The 21,821-nt window shown below is 42.1% G+C and overlaps 1 protein-coding gene across 1 annotated transcript in view; it reads right to left on the minus strand.

Moving 5' to 3' along the window:
- The window catches only part of phf19 (PHD finger protein 19), a 127,540-nt gene that overhangs the window by 105,253 nt on the left and 466 nt on the right, over positions 1–21,821 (minus strand). The gene's annotated exons all lie outside the window — the stretch shown is intronic.

Raw genomic sequence — 21,821 nt, forward strand, 5'->3', positions numbered from 1 at the left:
GGATACCTCGGGATACCTTCTTACCGTAATACCGCCCAACCCTAATATATATTAAAAAAAACCAAACACTTGCCTTTTTTAAAAATCAACTTAAATATTTTTTTTTTTTTAAAAGCCCTTTTGTTTCATTTTCTTAGCCAACAATAATTACCCACATTTGTAAAGTTTGGGGTACAATAGAATAGCCTTTTAAAAATATATATTTTTAATTTATTTTAATAACAGGCCTTTTCTTAAACTTTTATGAACATTTGTAATACCTCAATTTGCTTCTCTTTTCTTTAGCTTTCAGCAGTCTGCAAAGAGAGCTCAGATTTCTTGTTAAATCCATCTGTACAGTCGATTAGACAAGAGCACTCGCATTTTAGATCCTTTTTTTGTGCCCTCACAGAGCTGTGTTACTTCCACCTAGGGTGAATTACATGTATTCCTGCTATTTTACGTTTTTGGTAATTATATTGCTAATACTATTAACATCTACAAAACAGATGTCCACAAGCGCCGACGACCAGTGGTTTTCTCCGCCTTTGCAGACAATCTATGCCGGGTACTCGAGCCCAGAAACAACATCCACTCCCACAGAGCACTATCTCCCACTGGCAACTCTATGCTACAAGGCCATAACTCTGGTAAAATGCGACTGAACTGAATGAAATTGCAATTGTGTATTAACGATAAAGCATCCTGTCAAGTTTCATGAAATTCCGCCAAAAATTGGGTGCGTCATTGATTTCAGAAGGAGAGCACCCTTCCTGGGATGGACAGATGGACATCACCAGGACATAAATCCCCCTTTGGGCCTTTCAGCCAGCATGGGATTAAAAACTTGCCTTTCAACATTCAAGGGATTTGTGTCATCTCCGCTGTCCATAATTTGCTGCAAATCCAATTATTCCTCCAGGAAATGGTCTTCGATTTGGGTCTATAGCATGACCAGAAGCATCGCCATATTTGCTGATCAATTCTCATGCTCCGATTGGCTAAGCCGGACCACATCGGAACAGATGACGGTAAAGATGCAGCTGATTACTGCAGATGATTTCACTCTGTTTTCACAAAACATTTTAGAATGTAATGTAACTTACACACGCACTAAATAAGCTCACCATGTAGTTATGTTACAGAGCCAGGCAGCGTACTACAGAAGCTAACTGAAAAAGCCAAGCATACACACATCTGGAAGGAAATTTCATACACATTTTGCAAGTATTTTACAAAGGAAATGGTGGGTAATTTATTAGCCGAGAACGTGCCAGAAGGCATGTAAACTTAAATTCGCTGCCGCAAATTCCAGAGCCACCAAGAGCTTTTTATTTTTTTTAAAGCCGGCTACTTCAGATTTTTTGGAGAACCCTGTAATAATAAATTTGATGTTTGCTCACAACATCCAACCAATCAGGATGCAGCATCTCAACTTGCTTGGAAACACAAAGATCAGCAAGCTGGACTCCGGGTTCTCCACTTTTCAAAATTAAAAAAGGTGGCAGAGGGGGCGGGGTGGGGCCCCGGTGGGAGATTGAAGCTCACGGACTTTGGGCTTTTTTTTTTTTTTGACAGTGAAACTGGCCAATAAATGGATAGATCAAATGGATAAGTCAAATCACTGTTAAAATCATTTTACAAAAAATTAATACACTTACTTTACACATCATCTTTGTCAATGTGGGACTCATTTGACATTTCAGTTGAGACTGATGTGCCTGTTGCACATACTTGAATTAATTTATGAAAAATAAATGAACTTCCATGCATAAACAAAATACCCAAGTACAACCCCGATTCCAAAAAAAGTTGGGACAAAGTACAAATTGTAAATAAAAACAGAATGCAATGATGTGGAAGTTTCAAAATTCCATATTTTATTCAGAATAGAACATAGATGACATATCAAATGTTTAAACTGAAAATGTATCATTTAAAGAGAAAAATTAGGTGATTTTAAATTTCATGACAACAACGCATCTCAAAAAAGTTGGGACAAAGCCATGTTTACCACTGTGAGACATCCCCTTTTCTCTTTACAACAGTCTGCAAACGTCTGGGGACTGAGGAGACAAGTTGCTCAAGTTTAGGGATAGGAATGTTAACCCATTCTTGTCTAATGTAGGATTCTAGTTGCTCAACTGTCTTAGGTCTTTTTGTCGTATCTTCTGTTTTATGATGCGCCAAATGTTTTCTATGGGTGAAAGATCTGGACTGCAGGCTGGCCAGTTCAGTACCCGGACCCTTCTTCTACGCAGCCATGATGCTGTAATTGATGCAGTGTGTGGTTTGGCATAGTCATGTTGGAAAATGGAAGGTCTTCCCTGAAAGAGACGTCGTCTGGATGGGAGCATATGTTGCTCTAGAACCTGGATATACCTTTCAGCATTGATGGTGTCTTTCCAGATGTGTAAGCTGCCCATGCCACACACACTAATGCGACCCCATACCATCAGAGATGCAGGCTTCTGAACTGAGCGCTGATAACAACTTGGGTCATCCTTCTCCTCTTTAGTCCGAATGACACTGCGTCCCTGATTTCCATAAAGAACTTCAAATTTTGATTCGTCTGACCACAGAACAGTTTTCCACTTTGCCACAGTCCATTTTAAATGAGCCTTGGCCCAGAGAAGACGTCTGCGCTTCTGGATCGTGTTTAGACACGGCTTCTTCTTTGAACTATAGAGTTTTAGCTGGCAACGGCGGATGGCACGGTGAATTGTGTTCACAGATAATGTTCTCTGGAAATATTCCTGAGCCCATTTTGTGATTTCCAATACAGAAGCATGCCTGTATGTGATGCAGTGCCGTCTAAGGGCCCGAAGATCACAGGCACCCAGTATGGTTTTCCGGCCTTGACCCTTACGCACAGATTCTTCCAGATTCTCTGAATCTTTTAATGATATTATGCACTGTAGATGATGATATGTTCAAACTCTTTGCAATTTTACACTGTCGAACTCCTTTCTGATATTGCTCCACTATTTGTCGGCACAGAATTAGGGGAATTGGTGATCCTCTTCCCATCTTTACTTCTGAGAGCCGCTGCCACTCCAAGATGTTCTTTTTATACCTAGTCATGTTAATGACCTATTGCCAATTGACCTAAGGAGTTGCAATTTGGTCCTCCAGCTGTTCCTTTTTTGTACCTTTAACTTTTCCAGCCTCTTATTGCCCCTGTGCCAACTTTTTTGAGATGTGCTGCTGTCATGAAATTTCAAATGAGCCAATATTTGGCATGAAATTTCAAAATGTCTCACTTTCGACATTTGATATGTTGTCTATGTTCTATTGTGAATACAATATCAGTTTTTGAGATTTGTAAATTGCTGCATTCCAGTTTTATTTACAATTTGTACTTTGTCCCAACTTTTTTGGAATCGGGGTTGTACAATAAATGCATACATTTTTTACAATACACATGTTAATTGGGTGAAACCACTCCAATCCATGCACGAGCTGGTGCGCGTGGCACTACAAAGTCACCCCAGCCTCCGTAGTTCGGGTCCTTTGACCCAGGAACCTGGAAATCCTGCAGTAAACAAACAGTGAAGCAGTGGGAAAATGCAGCTCTCGCCTACACGATCACAGATACGCAAAATAAAGAGACCTGAACTTAACGTGTGCCATTATATGATGACTGTATGGTCAGAAAAGACGATAGATAAGCGTAACCATTGCACAATAACACTCCAAACACCCGCAAAGTTACTTAACTGCTGGCTAGCTGCAGCTTCCAGCATTACTGTGCGTCAGTATAATGTAATGTGGTGCAGTTTAGTGTAACGCAGGGACAGACCCGTATGCATTCGTTTCATGGTCTTCTGCGTGTTAAATAATCTCAAAATTATAATAAAGCGAAGACTTGACGATTTATTTGGTGTATACTGATTAAGTAACTTTTTTTTTTGGCCACAGGAAGGGTGGCGGACCAGAATTATAATGTGGCAGTGCGCAACTTTAAAAGCGCCTGTGGAGAACACTGGGACTTATTCGAATTACACTGTTAATCAACTCCGCAGCAGTTGATTAACTGTGTAAATAGTTGTAGTCTGACAGTTTAAATGCCATACATGTGTGAATAGGAGTCATATTACCAAAATCTCTTACTTGAGCCAATTTGACATGCAGTCATGTTCAGGAGCTTGGAACTGATTTTAAAAAAGCGAAACTGAGCCCAGGGTTTTAGTTTCAGATGAACAGGTGCTGCGTGAACAGCGGGAAGCACTCAGTCAGTCACGTCAGATTTGCTTTCGCTTTTCAGACTCCAATCCAGGCAACATCTGTACAAGCAGGTGTAATACATGCATTATTACAACTGCATAGCCAAAAAATGCATATGATTCAATAAACCTGTAATGTCAAAGCAGGACTGGATGATACAGCTTCAGATACACTGGTAGTGCTTCACGTAAACATGCTCAGGTATGTCGTGCAAATCCTCTCAGACCGCTGTAAGGGTTTTGTCCAAGATAATGAACCATGATATGAGAAAACCGTGATGTTTCAGTGAACATTAGGGCTGTAACGATACACCCAACTCACGATTCGATTCGTATCGTGATTTCTGACCCACGATTCGATACGCCCACGATTTTTTTTTTTAAATGTTTTTTTAAAGTAGTAAATTTGACTTAACATTTACTTACTTACATTAACTATTTAATAACAAATAATTCAGACCACTGCAGAGAATGAGTAATATGTATGCAAAAATGAACAAATGTATATCCAAAGATTGTTTTATTTCTCAAAATAATACTGTTGAGCCGGAAGCTCTGTTTGTTTCCGTTCTGAAAAAAAGTCATTTTTCCAAATCGTGTAAATCCGTTAAGATTTTTTTGGGGGGGGGGGGGGGGGGGGGGGGGGGGGATAGGGGTGGCTCTCTCACTGTCTCACTCTCATAGGGCCAATGATTTTCTGTGATCGCGGAAAACGGATGGAAATTACGGAATTTTTATAGTGAAACATTGCTCGCGTGTCAAAATGTAACTGCCGCAGAAGGCTTCCGCCCAAGCAGACATGCCTTCAGTGTTGCCAGATATTGCTAACGTTTTCCACCCCAAAATAATGTTCAAAACCAGCCAAAAAGCACCTAAACCTGCCCAATCTGGCAACACTGCATGCCTTTCCGGCCAAGTGATTGTGATTGGCTTGTGGCACACCTAGCCAGCCAATGAGCTGCTTGTTTACAGATTCGCTTCCCGCGTCGCAACCAGAATGGCGATCGCTTAAAAGAAATGAATGCTCTGCCAGTGGCGAGTGTGGACGTTGCGTGACTCGCAGAAGATTGTTGCAGGTCGGCGAAAAATGACTTACTAATAGATATAAAAAAATAAAAGTAATTTAAGTAAGTTTAAAATGTAATTTAAAGAAAAAGTAAAGTATTCATAAATTGAAGTTTGGAAGCGCCTCTGTTTTTGGGCTGAGAAGTTTGAAAGGGTGTACCGCGATTCTGCCTTCTTGTATCGCGATACGGACCGTGGCTCTGCGTATCGCGATTTCGATACGCATATCATTACAGCCCTAGTGAACATGTGGTTAAATATCTAAATATCCCTTGTGTAAGAAACATGTTTGTCATTTTTTATTGATATCTGTATTCTGACAAATGTCATCTGGATCATTTGGCTGTTGGGGGTGTAAAAAAAATTAAATAAATAAATAAAGCTGGCTTTCAGATTCACCTCCATTAAACAGCAGCAAATGTGACCAAAGTCTACAGAATAACTAGCACATTCTCCAAGAAAATCAGAAAAACTTCAATGTTTCATTTCATTTGAAGGCATCTTTGCATTTCTTCCCACGTGCTAAAGACGTCTGCAAAGCCACTGTAAATAGTGAGGAAACAGCTCTCGCAGCAGTCAGACGGGAGTGAAAAGCTGAAAAATTGACTGAACCTGAACCTAATCGGTTGTGCACTGGGGTCCGTTTGACGTTACGGCCCCAAACACATCACCTTTTCACAGGGTTTTGGGTCAGTCTCTTGGCGTTCATGTTTAGCATCCACTAAAACAAGCTTCCTCTGCTGGTGACTGAATGAGACTTATTCACTCGGAAACACAGCCAACCAGTGTGCGTACAAACATTCGGATTCAGTTGATACCGTGGACATGGCTTTGGAAAATAAACAAACGAGAGAAAAAAAAAAATAAAAAATCACTGCATAAAAGAACATAGCTGTGCTATCAATGTGTTGCCATTCAAGAAGGCACGTAACAATTCACTCAAGTCATGGCGGGCCTCAACGTTAACTTTTGACACCTTTTGCCCTGCAGGGGAAAGGACCTCAAATTTTTTTGCCTCCCTTGAATTTCCTTTTGCCCTCAAATTTTGTGGTATTCCGGCAAGTTTTCAAGTACACGGTTCAAGGCAATACTGATCCATTTTCTGGGAGTATAATTGAGCCATTTAGACAAACGTACCTTTTTTTTTTTTTTTAAACATGTTTAAAAAAAAAAAAAAAAAAAAAACACAAGACAAGCCCTGAAAACATGAAGTCAATATCATATACGCAAGACTTACATATGGTACTAGTACGTAATACGTCTTTTTATATAGAGTTTAGGACAAAAACACTTACTTTGACCTATAGCAATGACTGCAATATTGCAAAGATGAATTATAAAACTAAAAACATGAGTCTGTACTGCAGCACTCAGTACGTTTACATACACATCCAAATCGAGCTACTGACGGTAATCGAGCCAAGGGTCCCAGCAGGGGTGCCAGAGAAATCCAATCCTACATGCACAAGTGAAATCGGGCTATTGTGCAAGGTGCATTGTGCACCCGAGCCACATGTGGCGCTACACGTCCCATCGTGTTGGTACACTTCCGGTTGTCGTCATGAAGAGCTATAGTGTTGCCAGATACTGCTGACGTATTCCAGCCCAAAACATGTTCAAATCCACCAAAATGCACTTAAAACCCCCCCAATCTGGCAACACTGGCAGTTCCGTGTTCAAGCTGTTAGGCTTGCTCTAACAGACTGTATGGCTACAAACTGTCCGGCGCAGACCACTGTTTTGTAAGACAACTTATTTTGCACAATAATATTTTTCTAAAGTCCATTTTTTGCTTACAAAAAATTTTTTTTTTTTTGCTTACAATTTAACTTGTCTTAATAAACACACAAAGTTCAATTGTTTTGTTTTTATTGACATTCTTCAGATGTTGGATATATACACACACAATGACTTGTTTATGTACACAATTCACAGCTATGCAACAGCTGTACAGATGTACTTGGTGATACAGTAAGTAAGCTAAATTTTAACAGTGCAAACAATGCCACAAAAAGAAAAGATTCATGCCGTTGTCATGATTCGTTGTCATGCCGACCGAGGCTGTTGTTTTTCCCGCTTTTGGTCTCGTCACTCCCCACTTCCGGAAGGGGGCAGCGCTGAAGTAAGCGGCTCGACTCCGTAGCTCGATAGGGTATACATGCACTAAGTAGCTCGGCTACAGTCGCATAATCTAGGTCGTGTAGCTCGATTGCGAGAAATCAAGTTCGGTTCAATTTCAGCCGAGCTAAGGTGTTTGCATGCCATTTAGAGCTTCGATTTCAGTCGAGCAACGGCAGAAATTCGATTTTCTCTATGTGCATGTAAACGCACTGATTGTCTTTTCAGTCTGCCATTGCATTTAGGAGGAAATTAAACAACCCGTCCTCATCTTCACATGCATGATGGGCCAGCGTCAAATGATAAATGGGATAAGAGATTTATCTGTGGAATAATTCATTATGTAAATGATATTTATTGTAGAGTATGTGGTTTACGATTTGAGACACAAAAGCAAGTCTTTTCATTTCATTGAATGTACTTACTACTAGCTTTATTTTTTATATATATATATATATATATATATATATATATATATATATACACACACATACATACACACACACACCCTGAAGTCAACCTGGGAAAACGTAGAGGGCACCAGCGACCACTCGTAGAGATGAAAAACACAAATGCGCATGCACGCCTGAAGCGAGCCAATTAGGATCGCCATTACAAATCGGGAAGGAGAAAAAAAAAAAAAAAAAAAGGGCGATCACAGGGGAAGCGAGGATGCTGGTTAATACATCTTATTTTTTGTAAGGTACTCACTCAAAAATCATTTTTGCGCTTAAAGAAGCTGAACAGGCCTAGCTTGCTAAAATATTTCTGCCCGAGCGTCTTGGTCGGGCAAATCGGGCATTGCCTGGTGTTGAAGCTTGCACAATTCGATTTGCAAGATTGAGTCCACAATTTGATTTTCCCCACAATATTTATTTTCCTATTCTTCATCATCAACTTAAACATTCCTTTTGCAATCAATCAATAAATAAAAGAAAACCCCACACCACTTTTTCCCCCCATTTTCTTCATAACCAACATTTCTAAAGGCTGGAGTAAAATATAGCCTATTAACTAAAATATATTACTTTTACAAAAAATTAAAATATGACCAATAAATAGTCCTTTTCTCAACCAACTTGAGCATTTACTCTCCCTCCATCTGCTTCCCTGTTTCAGCAGTCTGTAAAAAGAGAGATCTTATTTCTTGTTAACTCCAGTTGCAGTCAGACAACAGCTCTTTCCCATTTTAGATCTGCCTTTTGTGCGTTTTCTGGCATGACAGCTGTTATTTCCGCCTACAGTGAAATCATGCATCTTCCTGCTATTTTACGTTAAATGTGCCCACGGCTTTTTAAACACCCCGATTACAGCTAGAAACGAGAGTGCTCAGAGAGCACGATATCCCCCGCTAGCAACTAGGCCACAACTCTGGTAAAACGCGACTGAATTGAATGAAATTGCAATACATGTATTACCGACAAAGAAGCCGGTCAAGTTTCGTGAAGTTCCTCCAAAAATTGTGAGGGGAGTTGTTTTCAGAAGGCGAGTGCGCCCTTCCTGAGACAGACAAACGTATGGACATCACCACGACGTAATCCCCCTTTGGGCCTTCTGAAAATTTGAGGGAAGGGGGGGAAAAAAAAAAAAAAAAAAAATGGGAAGTTGATTTCAGACAGCAAGCGCACCTCGATGAAATTGCCAAAGTACAAGCTGGTTAATAATCAAGGCCATAACGCTGGTAAAAATCTGTTTCAATATGCGTATAACTGTCATAACAAAAGCCTTTTGCCAAGTTTGGTGAAATTCCTCCATAAAATCGTGAGAGGAGTTGCTTTCAGAAGAACGTACACCCTCATGAAATTGTCAAAGTTCTTTAATCAATGATCAAAATTCGGTAATTTTTCCTCTGGTAAAATTTTCACAAACTAAATTAAATTGCAGTATGCATACTACAGTCATATAATAAGGTCTTTTGCCATGCTTTGAGAAATTCATCCAAAAATTGCAAGAGAAGTTGATGTTAGAAGGAAAACAATCATGAAATTGTGAAAAGTACAAGGTTGTTCATCAAGGACCACGACTCTGGTAAAATGCGACTGAATTGAACAAAAAAAAAAAAAAAATGCGTACTACCAACATACAACAAAGAATCCTGCCAAGTTTCATGAAATGCCTCCAAAAATGGAGAGAGGAGTACGTCAGGCTGAAGGACATCACGTCTGACACTGTGATTAGCAGCACCAGCGCACGGTGTTGGCCCCTCTTCTCTTCACCCTGTACACCGCGGACTTCTGCTACAACTCGGAGCTGTGTCACATTCAGAAGTTTGCCGATAACACAGCCATCGTGGGATGTATCAGGGACAAGAGAGGAGGAGGAGTATAGGAGCCTGGTGAGGGACTTTGCCGTTTGGTGCAACAGGAACCATCTGCAGCTCAACACCTTGAAGACCAAGGAGCTGGTCATTGACTTTGGGAGGTCCAGACCAAGGTCACGACCAGTTCTGATCGAGGGAGTCAAGGTGGAGGCTGTGGATTGCTACAAGTACCTCGGGCTGTGGCTGGACAGCAAGCTGGACTGGACTTGCAACACCAACCACCTGTACAGAAAGGGACCGAGCAGGCTGTACTTCCTAAGGAGGCTGTGGTCCTTTAACATCTGCAGGAAACTCCTGTGGATGTTCTATCAGTCTGTGGTCGCCAGTGTCCTGTTTTACACCGTGGTGTGCTGGGGGGGGCAGCAGCACATCCAAGGAGGACACATCCAGGCTGGACAAACTGATCAGGCGGGCCGGCTCTGTGGTCGGCATGAAGCTGGACTCTCTGGTGACGGTGGCAGAGAAGAGGTCTATGGACAAAATACTGAACATCATGGACGATGCCAGTCACCTTCTGCACACCGTCATCAGCAACCAGAGGAGCCTGCTGAGTGACAATGCTCCTTCCCAAGTGCAGGACAACCAGACTCAAAAACTCCTTTGTCCCTCACGCCATCAGACTGTACAACTCCTCTCCTGGGGGGGAGGAGGGGTAACAGGAGGACAGAGGATGGGAAGGAGCAGTAGCCTAGCCTGACAAAAAGCAATACTGGACAATACTGGCCACGGGGCTCGAACCCGGACCTTCTTGCTGTGAGGCGACAGCGCTAACCACTACACCACCGTGTCCCCTGTATATGTAAATAATTTAATTTATCTAGAAGTTCTTCATTTTCTATTTTCTGTTTATCCTGTAATAATGCTGCTGGAATTTTCATTTCCCCGAGGGAACCCTCCCAAAGGAATCAATCAAGTTATATCTAATCTAATTTCAAAAGATGAGCACCCTTTCTGGGACGGACGGACGTCGCCACGACGATCCCCCTTTCGGCCAGCGGGGGATAAAAACAAATTACGCAGCCTGATAAATCAGTTTTGGGTTTTTTTTTTATTTCACCAACTGAAATGGTCACAAATGTGTATCATGATTTATTGGTGCATGATATATTGTTACATGCCTACATATAAGCTATTGCATTTAATCATTTCTTAGCCTGGTGAGTGAATACAGAGAATAATTAAGGCAGATCTCAGCAAGCTGGGCTTCGCCAAAAGCCAAGATCTCTATTCTTCAAAAATCATACTTTTAATGCAAACTTCATGGAAATACTGTAATGCTATTAATAGACTGACTGATATTTATGCTATGAATAATAGCATCTTTTCCCTTTATGTGAACATGTACATTTTTATACATGGTCCCTGGAATAAATTTGATTAAAAATAAATAAATAAATCCAATCCCTAGATTAAAATTACATTAAAACGTTCTACAATTGATTTTTTAAAAATATTCCTGACCTGTATAAATAACTTGGAAGATATGCTGACCATGAGACAGACAGACATAACTAGAACTGAGAGGAAACTCACTATCGAATACCCCCCACTTCCAAGCTGTCATCATATATTGCCATATGTAAGGGAATAAATTGAATTCTCTCCATTTGAAACATCAGATTGGGATTATTTTTCTTCATGCACATCTTCAGGTGGTATACTGCAACTGTGTAAAGTTACATCAAAATCCATCAAACTGTTTCGGCGGACTTGCACTTACAAGACACATGGACAAACGGACGGACAGGGCGATTCCTTTATACCCCTAAACTTTGTTTGCAGGGGGTATGTCATTAAAAAAAAAAAGTTTAAAATAAATTTTTTAAAAAACCCACAACAATGGATTAAGTTTAGCCAAAGCATATCACTTCAAAAACCAGCCTTCTGCTCCAGAACGCTTGCTTTTGTTTGGATGCGCTTCCTGTCAGTCATGAGCCACCACAGATTCTGGGGGGGGGATTCTTAAACATCAGTTTTTAAATAAACAAGCAAGCAAACAAAACACCCATCCATTCATCCCACCTGAGCCTTAAAGACCCAATCTTGAAAATAAAAAGACTAATCTTACCCAATACAGCTTTAAATTAAAGTGCTATAGTTCACGCTTGGCTCTATTGACCCGCTGTAGTCAGTCAATCTGAAAGCCCGTACTAATCCAGCCTCCGTCTCAACAAGATCCAATTTGCAGAAAATGACTCGTAAAAATCCATAAGAAATTGCATCCTTTCGTCGCACTGCCTTTAAGCGGTCAGATTTGTGCGTGAAAACCAAGGCTCAATGGAACGCACGACCACGTGACAGTTTTTGTTCTACTCGGCGCTTTAAAGTCAAAGTGAAAAATCTGCTCAACGTCCCAGTCACTGGCTATAATCTGTCCATTTTGCTTGGTCTTCAAAGATCCTTGTTTTTCGGTTGTTTAACATGGTCACGGTGCTGACGAGGTGTCTGGATGATATATTATTATATGCGATTTGTATTTATGTGCTCCGTTTTGCTTGTCGAGTTTGCTCAATGTTGTTCTGTCACTGAGGGGGAAGTTTTAATTGTGACTTGCCAGGGGATTACACAATTGGAAAATTAGCCTCAGGCTAACTCTCGTACAGTGCACTGGGAACAATTTGTGTGTTTGATATTGTACATAGTCCTTTACAAATAATGTTATATACATCATTGATGGCCCCTTTTCACATTTCCCAGAGTGTTCTGGAAATGTGTAGTACATTTATAACGCTCGCAGACTCTCAGAAACTTACATTCTGTTTGTTTCTTTGCGTGTTAAATAAGGGCCTGGCTAGTACACGGATGGGAGACTGACTGCGAAGATCGGGTCCTTTAACTAAATCCTTTACGCTCCTTTAAAATATCTTTCAGCTAATTATTTATAATAAAAATAAAACAGGTAATATAATACGGATATCGTGATGTTACTTTTTTTGTTTGTTTTTTTTAAACACAAGCTGACTGGAAGCAGTTAATTTGAAGCACTTAAATTTATAGTAAAATTTGCCATAAAAAAAATAAAAATAAAACCCCACACACTTCAGTGTTTATTAGAAAATTTGTATTTCTAAATGTATAAAAAAAAAAAAAAAAAAAAAAATTGCATTTTACAGACATGTAAAATCAACCAGGTCACCCTCCTGATAGATGGATGGCCCACCAGACACAGTACCACTGTTTTACTGGCAGCTTATGAGTGAACCTACATCTCATACACATGTACTTTAGAAATGGCTTCCAGAATCACAATATGATATGTGTGTCACATCACCACTTCAAGCCATGCTGTTCTAGGCAAACGATCAACAACTGGGTTGTAAGATACAGCCTGACAAAGCAGAGTTACGGTCGTCACTGCGAATTTTCCAATCACAGCATAGCTTGAAGAGTTTGTAGGAAGGACGGTACGGTGGTGGGGTGGTTAGCACTGTCGCCTCACAGCAAGAAGGTTCTGGGTTCAAGCTCTGTGCGGAGTTTGCATGTTCTCCCCGTGTCTGCATGGGTTTCTTCCGGGTGCTCCGGTTTCCCCCACAGTCCAAAGACATGCAGGTTAGGTTAATTGGTGGCTCTAAATTGACCGTAGGTGTGAATGGTTGTGTGTCTATTGCCGCTTTTCCACTACAAACGCGGCTGAGTTGGGCTGAGCCGTGCCGTGCTGGGCTGTTGGAGTTGCATTTCGACTACAACCGCGCTGAACCGTGCTGGCTGGAAGTGGGTGGACACATTGGGTGGAGTTAGCGAAAGTGGGTGGACGTCAGGTGATGTCGTTAAGCAGCGCAAACAGTGACATCAGTGAGCTTTTAAGCGGTAGTCTCACGACCCGAATAGTAAACAATAAACATGGAGGACATGGAGTCGTTAGTGTTGCTGGTCTTGGTGCTGTGGCTTGTTGTCACCGACAACGCGGACAGATACTGGCAAGAGCGTATAGATGAGGCGAGGCACATAAGGCTTCAGAAATTCTTGTAATTCATAATTATTCTTCTTCCGGGTTTGCGGTGTTTACAGATCCCAGCGCGCTCGCGGGGCGTGTGGGGGCATGTGAGGACACTCCTCCTCACCAATCAGTGCACAGGGGAGTGTCTGCTCACGCCCCCAGCCTCACTCGGCACGGCTTGGCTCGCTTCAGCCCCACTCCAAAACGGTGCGAGTTTTAGGGGCTAAGCAGGGCTGAAACGAGCTGAGTCGTGCTGGTTTTTGGTAGTCGAAACGCGAGCCGTGTTGGACTGAAGTGAGCTGAAGCGAGCTGAAAAAGGGTAGTGGAAAAGGGCCATATGTGTCAGCACTGTGATGACTTGGCGACTTGTCCAGGGTGTACCCCGCCTCTCGCCCATTGTCAGCTGGGATAGGCTCCAGCTTGCCTGCAACCCTGTAGAACAGGATAAGTGGTTACAGATAAGGGATGGATGGAAGCTTATAGGAACTTGGCCAGCGAGATCCCCCAAAAGTATGAGACAGGAAGTTATCCAAACCTCTGGTGCAAGATTCCCACAACCACCTTCTTTCAAACATAAAATCCGATATGTGATAATTGTAACACCCCCCCCCCTCCCCATATTTCTCAAAAGGCACACAGGACTCAACAACCAGGCCACGTTTGGCGTCATGCATTGCAAAACCATGATTAGAACTTTGCAGTGGGTTCTTTGAATGCACAAAAACAAGATTTATGATGTAGGAATTTAGTGAATATGCATAGTACCAGATATTTTGGGGTTGTGAATTGGGGTTCCATCCCAGGACTTCCCTTTGAACAACCACCAACACTGAACGCCAACAGGCAGGAACCCTGACGTGCTTCATCACGCCTCGGTATAAAACCCAGAAACACCCCTAATTTGGGCATCAGACTTCCTTCCACCTGGATTTCTGAGCCAAGTCTCTGCTGCTGCAAAGACGTAGACATGAGAGAACCTCATACCTTCGGTAAAGAAGATAACTGTACACCGTGGGTCACAAAGACTTTCCAGGCTCTCTGAACAAGCCGACTCGACCGAGACGATAGCCGGACGGTCCACACAAAGCCACAAGCCCCCTGACACGACCACTCCCAATTTTCCCTGGAAATCACTTCAGCTAGACGTTCAGCATGATCCCCGTTGGCCTGTGCCACACTGCGAACGCTTCCTCCAACACCCTCCAGTGATGCAACAGCTGACCACAGATGAAGTCACTTCACAGATCAGGACCAACCAAAAGGAGTCACCATCAGTGTGCAAGTCTGCCTTCTTAGCCTCTTAAATGCTGGCATTGTCGACACTCACTGTACATCTGACATGAAGCTTCATACCAATTCAGTATACTCTTGCCATCAACTACATTCGCTACATTTTTCAGTTACGTAAAAAGACCGTGTTAAATTTCTCTTTTCGCTTAAATTCACTTACATATTTACGAAGTAAAAGGAAATAAAATTACACTCGCAGTCGTTTGCTTGCCACATCTTTTCTTTTCAGCCCGTCATGTTGATTGCAGTTATGAACAAAGTCTCGGCGCTCTTTATTGAATTTCTGTCTAAAGTTGAAATCAAATTTTTCTGGATACCATCTTCTTTAGACAAAATTTGTTGTTCTCCAGACACTTTGCACAGTCCAGGATATGAATTTTGTCAGCAGCAGCGTGCCTCAAACTGCTACTCACATACAGGCAGCACCGTTAGGAATAATTACCGTGCACCTGTTCCGAATTAGAGTGCAGTCACAGCACATGCTTATAAGGATTCTCATAAACACATAGTATTTGCAAAAGTATACACGCTCCGAGATTGTCCACAAGCGCCGGCGACCGGTGGTTTTCTCTGCTGACACAGACGGTGTGCCCCGGCTACTCGATCCCAGGAAAATTTTATTTTTTTTATTTTATTTCACCACGGAATTGTCTTCGAATCGGGTCTCACATGACCAGAAGCGACACCATACTTGTTGACTGATTCTCCCTTTCCGACTGGCTGAGCCAGACTATGTGACCATGCCATAGCGCATGTAGTTATGTTAAAGAGCCAGGCAGCATACTACAGAGGGTAACTGAGAAAGCCAAGCACACACACCTAGAATGAAATTTCAGACATATTTTGCAGGGAAATGGTTAGTAATTTATTACCTGAGAACGCACCAGAAGGTATGTAATTTCCAAGTTTTCTGGGGAGGGCATTCATTCAGGCTTCCCTAGCATTAGCACACCTTTGACTTAGCTTCACCACAGCAAATTCCAGAGCCAGACATTACTTTTTTTTTTTTTTTTTTTAAGCTGGCTACTTCAGATTTTCTGGAAAACCCTGGATGCTGTACCTAGTGTCTCATGTTGCCAAGTGTTTTGTAGTACTCTTAATATTCCGTTTCCGACTCCGTTTTGGATTTTGTCCTTTGCTTCTGCCTTTGATATCCTGTCTGAGCCTCGTTTGATTTTTGATCACTGATTTAGATCGGTTTGACGGCATGTTTTTAAATAAAACTTCCAGCTATTACATTTTCTGACAGATGGACAGTACCTTATGTTTACGAGTAAACCGAGTCCCGCTGAATGGTTGCAAGCCATTTTTCCTTTATGTTTCAAAAATCTCTTTCCCCCCCCGAATTACTTTTGATAAAATTAAAAAAAAAAAAAATCTGAAGTCTGTTTTATTCAGAATGATTTGCACATCCAAAAACACAGCAAAACCTTGCAATACCGGTCAAGAACTAACTCGTCTGAATGAAGCACTACAAGTGTGCCTCCTGTCATGGTGGCATAGTTACCATTGCTATGGGGGTCACATGATTGGTGCAAAGCCTCTACAACAGCTATAAATGGTCGTTCCCTGAACCGTCCAGTCCCCCCCATCTCTGTCCTGGAATTAAAATAAATAAAAATAATCGCAGCATGTGATGTTAATGAGAAACTGTCCATCCTGATGTGATGACTTTCCCGTGTCGGAAAGCTTTACGCAGACACCAGAGCCTCCTTCCAAAAATTCAATACTGTACACACACACACACCATTACATCAACAGATACACATGCAGAGCATCCACTATACCAGTCCCTGTGAATGAGCTGTGACTATAGAAACAGTAACATATTAGAATAAATGAGTTAATACAAACCTGTGACTTGAATCCCAGCTGGAACTCCTGTCTGAGCTGCTGTTACAGAAACCCTTGTGTAGTCACTTAAGTTGATTGTGAGTAGGAGTTTAAAGGGTTAAAAGTGAGAGTATTGTGCTGAAAATGGTTTCAGATGGAATTCTTATATTTTTCCCAGCTACTACTTTCTACCAGAATCAGGTTTAACATCCAGTCCAAGAACCGTGATGTGCAACTGAAATTATTTTCCGCTCACTCCTTCAGTTTAACCAGCACATCTCCGATCGGTCTGATTTTCAGACCAGTACAGTGAAAAAAGGTGACGAAACATCGCAGCACAGCCAGTAATGCAAAAACACGCATGCCACAAACGGTTTTTTTAAGCAGTTCCATATATTTTGCACGTAAAGAATCGACAGAAATTACCATGCTGTGTTTCAGGGACAGTTTGATGAGTCAAACTCAACCAGCACTGAGTGAGACACAGAGCAGCATGGTTTCAATAAGGAAGTCAGCTACAGACCTGCTGAATTGGGGCCAGGATTTTTTTTTTCTTCTAACAGCAACATGAAAGCCCAGGGGTCGGCAAGCATGTACCTGGCAAAGGGCTTCAGTGGAATGAACGTTGACAAAAGTCATGTAGCAGAAGTGATTAATGTACGAAAAGGGAAGGGGAAAAAAAAAACCTTACTTCCTTAAGCTCATGCATGGAAGACTGTCAAGATTCTATTAATTCCTTTAACCTCTTTGGTTTGATTAGCTTTGTTTAAAAAAAAAAAAACCACACCATGATAAAAATCAACATTAAGAGAGTTGAGAGAAGCATCTCTAACAGGAGAGAGAGTCAACGTCAAAGGGAGCGCTTTATCCTGGTCAGGGATGGCGTTGATGATCCAGAGGCTATTCCAGGAACACCGGGTGTGATGCAGGATTTTCATCCAGGATACGCAATTCACCTCCTCCTGGCGCGTTTTTAGGAAATGCAAGGAAATCTGGATGTCTTCCAAGATCTCTGAAGAGAACAACATGCAAAACAGACTGAAAGTAGAGATCGGCATTGAACCAAGAATTAAAAAAATAGCCTCAATGAGACCGTAGCTCATACCGACCAATACGCCCATAAAATTGTAAATATGACAGGGGGTGCCACCATCTTGACAATTTTGATGCACACCTACCTGGGGAACATGGCATGCGAGTTTGATCGAAAGCCGATCAATCCTCTAAGAGGAGTAGCGATTTTTGAAGTTGTATATGGATGCTGGACAGACGACGCATGATCGCAAAAGCTCATCTGGCCTGGCAAGCCAAGTCATCATAATAGGTCAACGTTAAGAGAGTTGAACCATGGCTTAATGGTTAAAGAAGCAGCTCTGGGACCAAAAGGTCACTGGTTTGATTCCCTGGAACAGCAGGAGCAAGGCACCTACAGTAATCCCCTGGGCATGCTGTAGGTCACTTCTGCTAAATGCCTGCAATGTACTGTAATGCAGGACTCTGAAGGTGGTCTAAGGTTATGCCCATTTAACAAATGAAAATATTTCAGAGAAATGATCAGGTGGGGTTTGGAACCCCTTGAGCCTTTATGACTCATTATTGTAAATGTATAAGGAAAAAGGGGGGGGGGATAAAAGGCAGAGCAATAATGTGGGTGTCTTCCAAAATCTCTGAAGAGACCATGCAAACAAACAGACTGAAAGCGGAGATCGGGGTTGAACCAAGATTTTTAAAAAAATAGCCTCAATGAGGCCGTAGCCCATAAAATTGTAAATGAGACAGGTGGTGCCACCATCTTGACAATTTTGATGCACACCTACCTGGGGAACATGGTATGAGAGTTTGATCGAAAGCTGATCAATCCTGTTGGAAGAATAGCGATTTTTGAAATTGTATACGGATGACATGTGATCGCACAAGCTCTTCCGACCTGGCGAGCTAAAAGTCATCATGATGGGTCAACGTTAAGAGAGTTGAACTATGGTGTAATGGTTAGAGAAGCAGCTCTGGGACCAAAAGGTCACTGGTTTGATCCCCTGGGTATGTCGTAGGTCGCTTCTGCTAAATCCCTGGAATGGAATGCAATGTAACGTGGGACTCTGAAGGTGGTCAACGGTCATGCCCATTCAACACCAGAAACATTTCAGAGAAACAATCGGATGTGGTTTGTAACCCCTTGAGCCTTTATGACTCATTGTAAATGTATAAGGAAAAAGGGGGGGGAATAAAAGGCAGAGCAATAATGTGGGTGTCTTCCAAGATCTTTGAAGAGAACATGCAAACAGACTGAAAGCGAAGATCGGGGTTGAACCAATTTTTTTTTTTTTAAATAGCCTCAATGAGGCCGTAGCCCATAAAATTGTAAATATGTTCAGTGGTGCCACTATCTTGACAATTTTGATGCACACCTACCTGGGGAACATGGTATGCGAGTTTGATCGAAAGCCGATCAATCCTGTTGGAAGAATAGCGATTTTTGAAGTTGTATATGGATGACGGACGACACGTGATCGCACAAGCTCATCCGACCTGGCGAGCTAAAAGCACGGATGCAAATGGCGCGCCTTTTGGCGGATGCCGCCTTTTTCACGGCTGTCTGGGGGACTTGTGTGAATCGTGCAGATCCAATGAGTTTTGTGTTTGTTTTTTTTTTTTTTTTGGGGGGGGGGGGGGGGGGGGGGAGTTGGAGTGTATAATTTCAAAGTAAATTTTGTATTAAAATTACTAATAAGCAAATGCCGTTACAGTCCATGAAACTCAGGAAGTATGAGAAGAAAACAGTAAATCAGAAAGCTGCGCACGTAAAGCCAATTGGCTGCACGCCATTATCTGCTGCTGGCTGCACTTCACTGCACGCGCAAGGATTTCCATCAGTCCAACACAAGTTACGCAACGCAAGTCCCCCAGACAGCCGTGAAAAAGGCGGCATCCGCCAAAAGGTGTGCGGTTTGCATCCATGCTAAAAGTCATCATGATGGGTCAACGTTGAGAGTGTTGAACCACGGTGTAATGGTTAGAGAAGCAGCTCTGGGACCAAAAGGTCACTGGTTTAATCCCCCGAGTATGTCGTAGATCACTTCTGCTAAATGCCTGGAATGGAATGCAATGTAATGTAACGTGGGACTCTGAAGGTGGTCAACGGTCACACCCATTCAACACCAGAAACAACAATATTTCAGAGAAACAAACAGTCGGGTGTGGTTTGTAACCCCTTGAGCCTTTATGACTCATTATTGTAAATGTATAAGGAAAAGAGAGAGAGAGAGAACAAAAGGCAGAGCAATAATGTGGGTGTCTTCCAAGATCTTTGAAGAGAACATGCAAACAGACTGAAAGCAGAGATCTGGGTTGAACCAAGATTTTTTTTAAAAATAGCCTCAATGAGGGCGTAGCCCATAAAATTGTAAATATGTTCAGTGGTGCCACCATCTTGACAATTTTGATGCACACCTACCTGGGGAACATGGTATGAGAGTTTGATCGAAAGCCGATCAATCCTGTTGGAAGAATAGCGATTTTTGAAATTGTATATGGATGACATGATTGCATGTCATCCATATACCTGGGGAACATCGAAAGCCGGTCAATCCTCTTGGAGGAGCAGCGATTTTTGAAATTGCATATGGAAGACGCGTGATCGCACAAGCTCATCCGACCTGGCGAGCTAAAAGTCATCACGATGGGTCAACGTTAAAAGAGTTGAACCATGAGTTGACCAAAAGGTCACTGGTTTGATCCCCTGGGTATGTCGTAGGTCACTTCTGCTAAATCCCTGGAATGGAATGCAATGTAATGCAACGTGGGACACCCGGAGGAAACCCACGCGGACACGGGGAGAACATGCAAACTCCACACAGAAAGGCCCTCGCCGGCCCCAGGGCTCGAACCCAGGACCTACTTGCCGTGAGGCGACAGCGCTAACCACTACACCACCGTGCCGCCCCCCCTTTATGACTCATTATTGTAAATGTATAAGGAAAAAGGGGGGGGGGAATAAAAGGCAGAGCAATAATGTGGGTGTCTTCCAAGATCTCTGAAGAGACCATGCAAACAAACAGACTGAAAGCGGAGATCTGGGTTGAACCAAGATTTTTAAAAAAGCCTCAATGAGGCCGTAGCCCATAAAATTGTAAATATGTTCAGTGGCGCCACCATCTTGACAATTTTGATACACACCTACCTGGGGAACATCGAAAGCCGATCAATCCTCTTGGAGGAGCAGCGATTTTTGAAATTGTATTATATGGATGACGCGTGATCGCACAAGCTCATCCGACCTGGCGAGCTAAAAGTCATCATGATGGGTCAACGTTAAGAGTGTTGAACCATGAGTTGACCAAAAGGTCACTGGTTTGATCCCCTGGGTATGTCGTAGGTCACTTCTGCTAAATCCCTGGAATGGAATGCAATGTAATGCAACGTGGGACTCTGAAGGGGGTCAACAGTCACGCCCATTCAACACCAGAAACAATATTTCAGAGAAACAATCGGGTGTGGTTTGGAACCTCTTGAGCCTTTATGACTCATTATTGTAAAAAAGGCAGAGCAATAACATGTGCATGTATGAAGTGCTGAACAGTAAAGGGTTAATGTTATGGAAAAGCACATCCACTTGGGACAGGACTGGTCTTGAAGAGAAAGACAAGCCTGTTATAAATGTATGATAATTACTTCATGCTGAATAACATGAATTTAAGAAAAAAAATTAATTAATTACCATGACAAAGTGTGTAGTGTTTGTTTACCTCACAGTGACAAACAGTGATGGTGACAGGAACAATTCTCCTCAGAATGTAGTTTATTCGAGCAAAATAAGTGTCAAAGAATAAAAATTAAACACAAACAGGTCATTTTAGGTTGCTTTAGGAGCAAAAAGTAAAGTTTGGGGTGGTAGCTTTTATGCTCCTGAGGTGAAAAGATGGAGTCTGGAGTTAGCACACATGCTAATAACACTCACTGACTGACTGACTGGATTTCCCTCCCTGTGTTTCTGCATTCAAATGCAGCTCTGAACTAACTTCAGCTCTCAGGACAAACTTTTAATTATTTTTTTCAT

Source organism: Neoarius graeffei, chromosome 10 (genome assembly GCF_027579695.1).
Source record: "Neoarius graeffei isolate fNeoGra1 chromosome 10, fNeoGra1.pri, whole genome shotgun sequence".
Classification (NCBI taxonomy): Eukaryota; Metazoa; Chordata; class Actinopteri; order Siluriformes; family Ariidae; genus Neoarius; species Neoarius graeffei.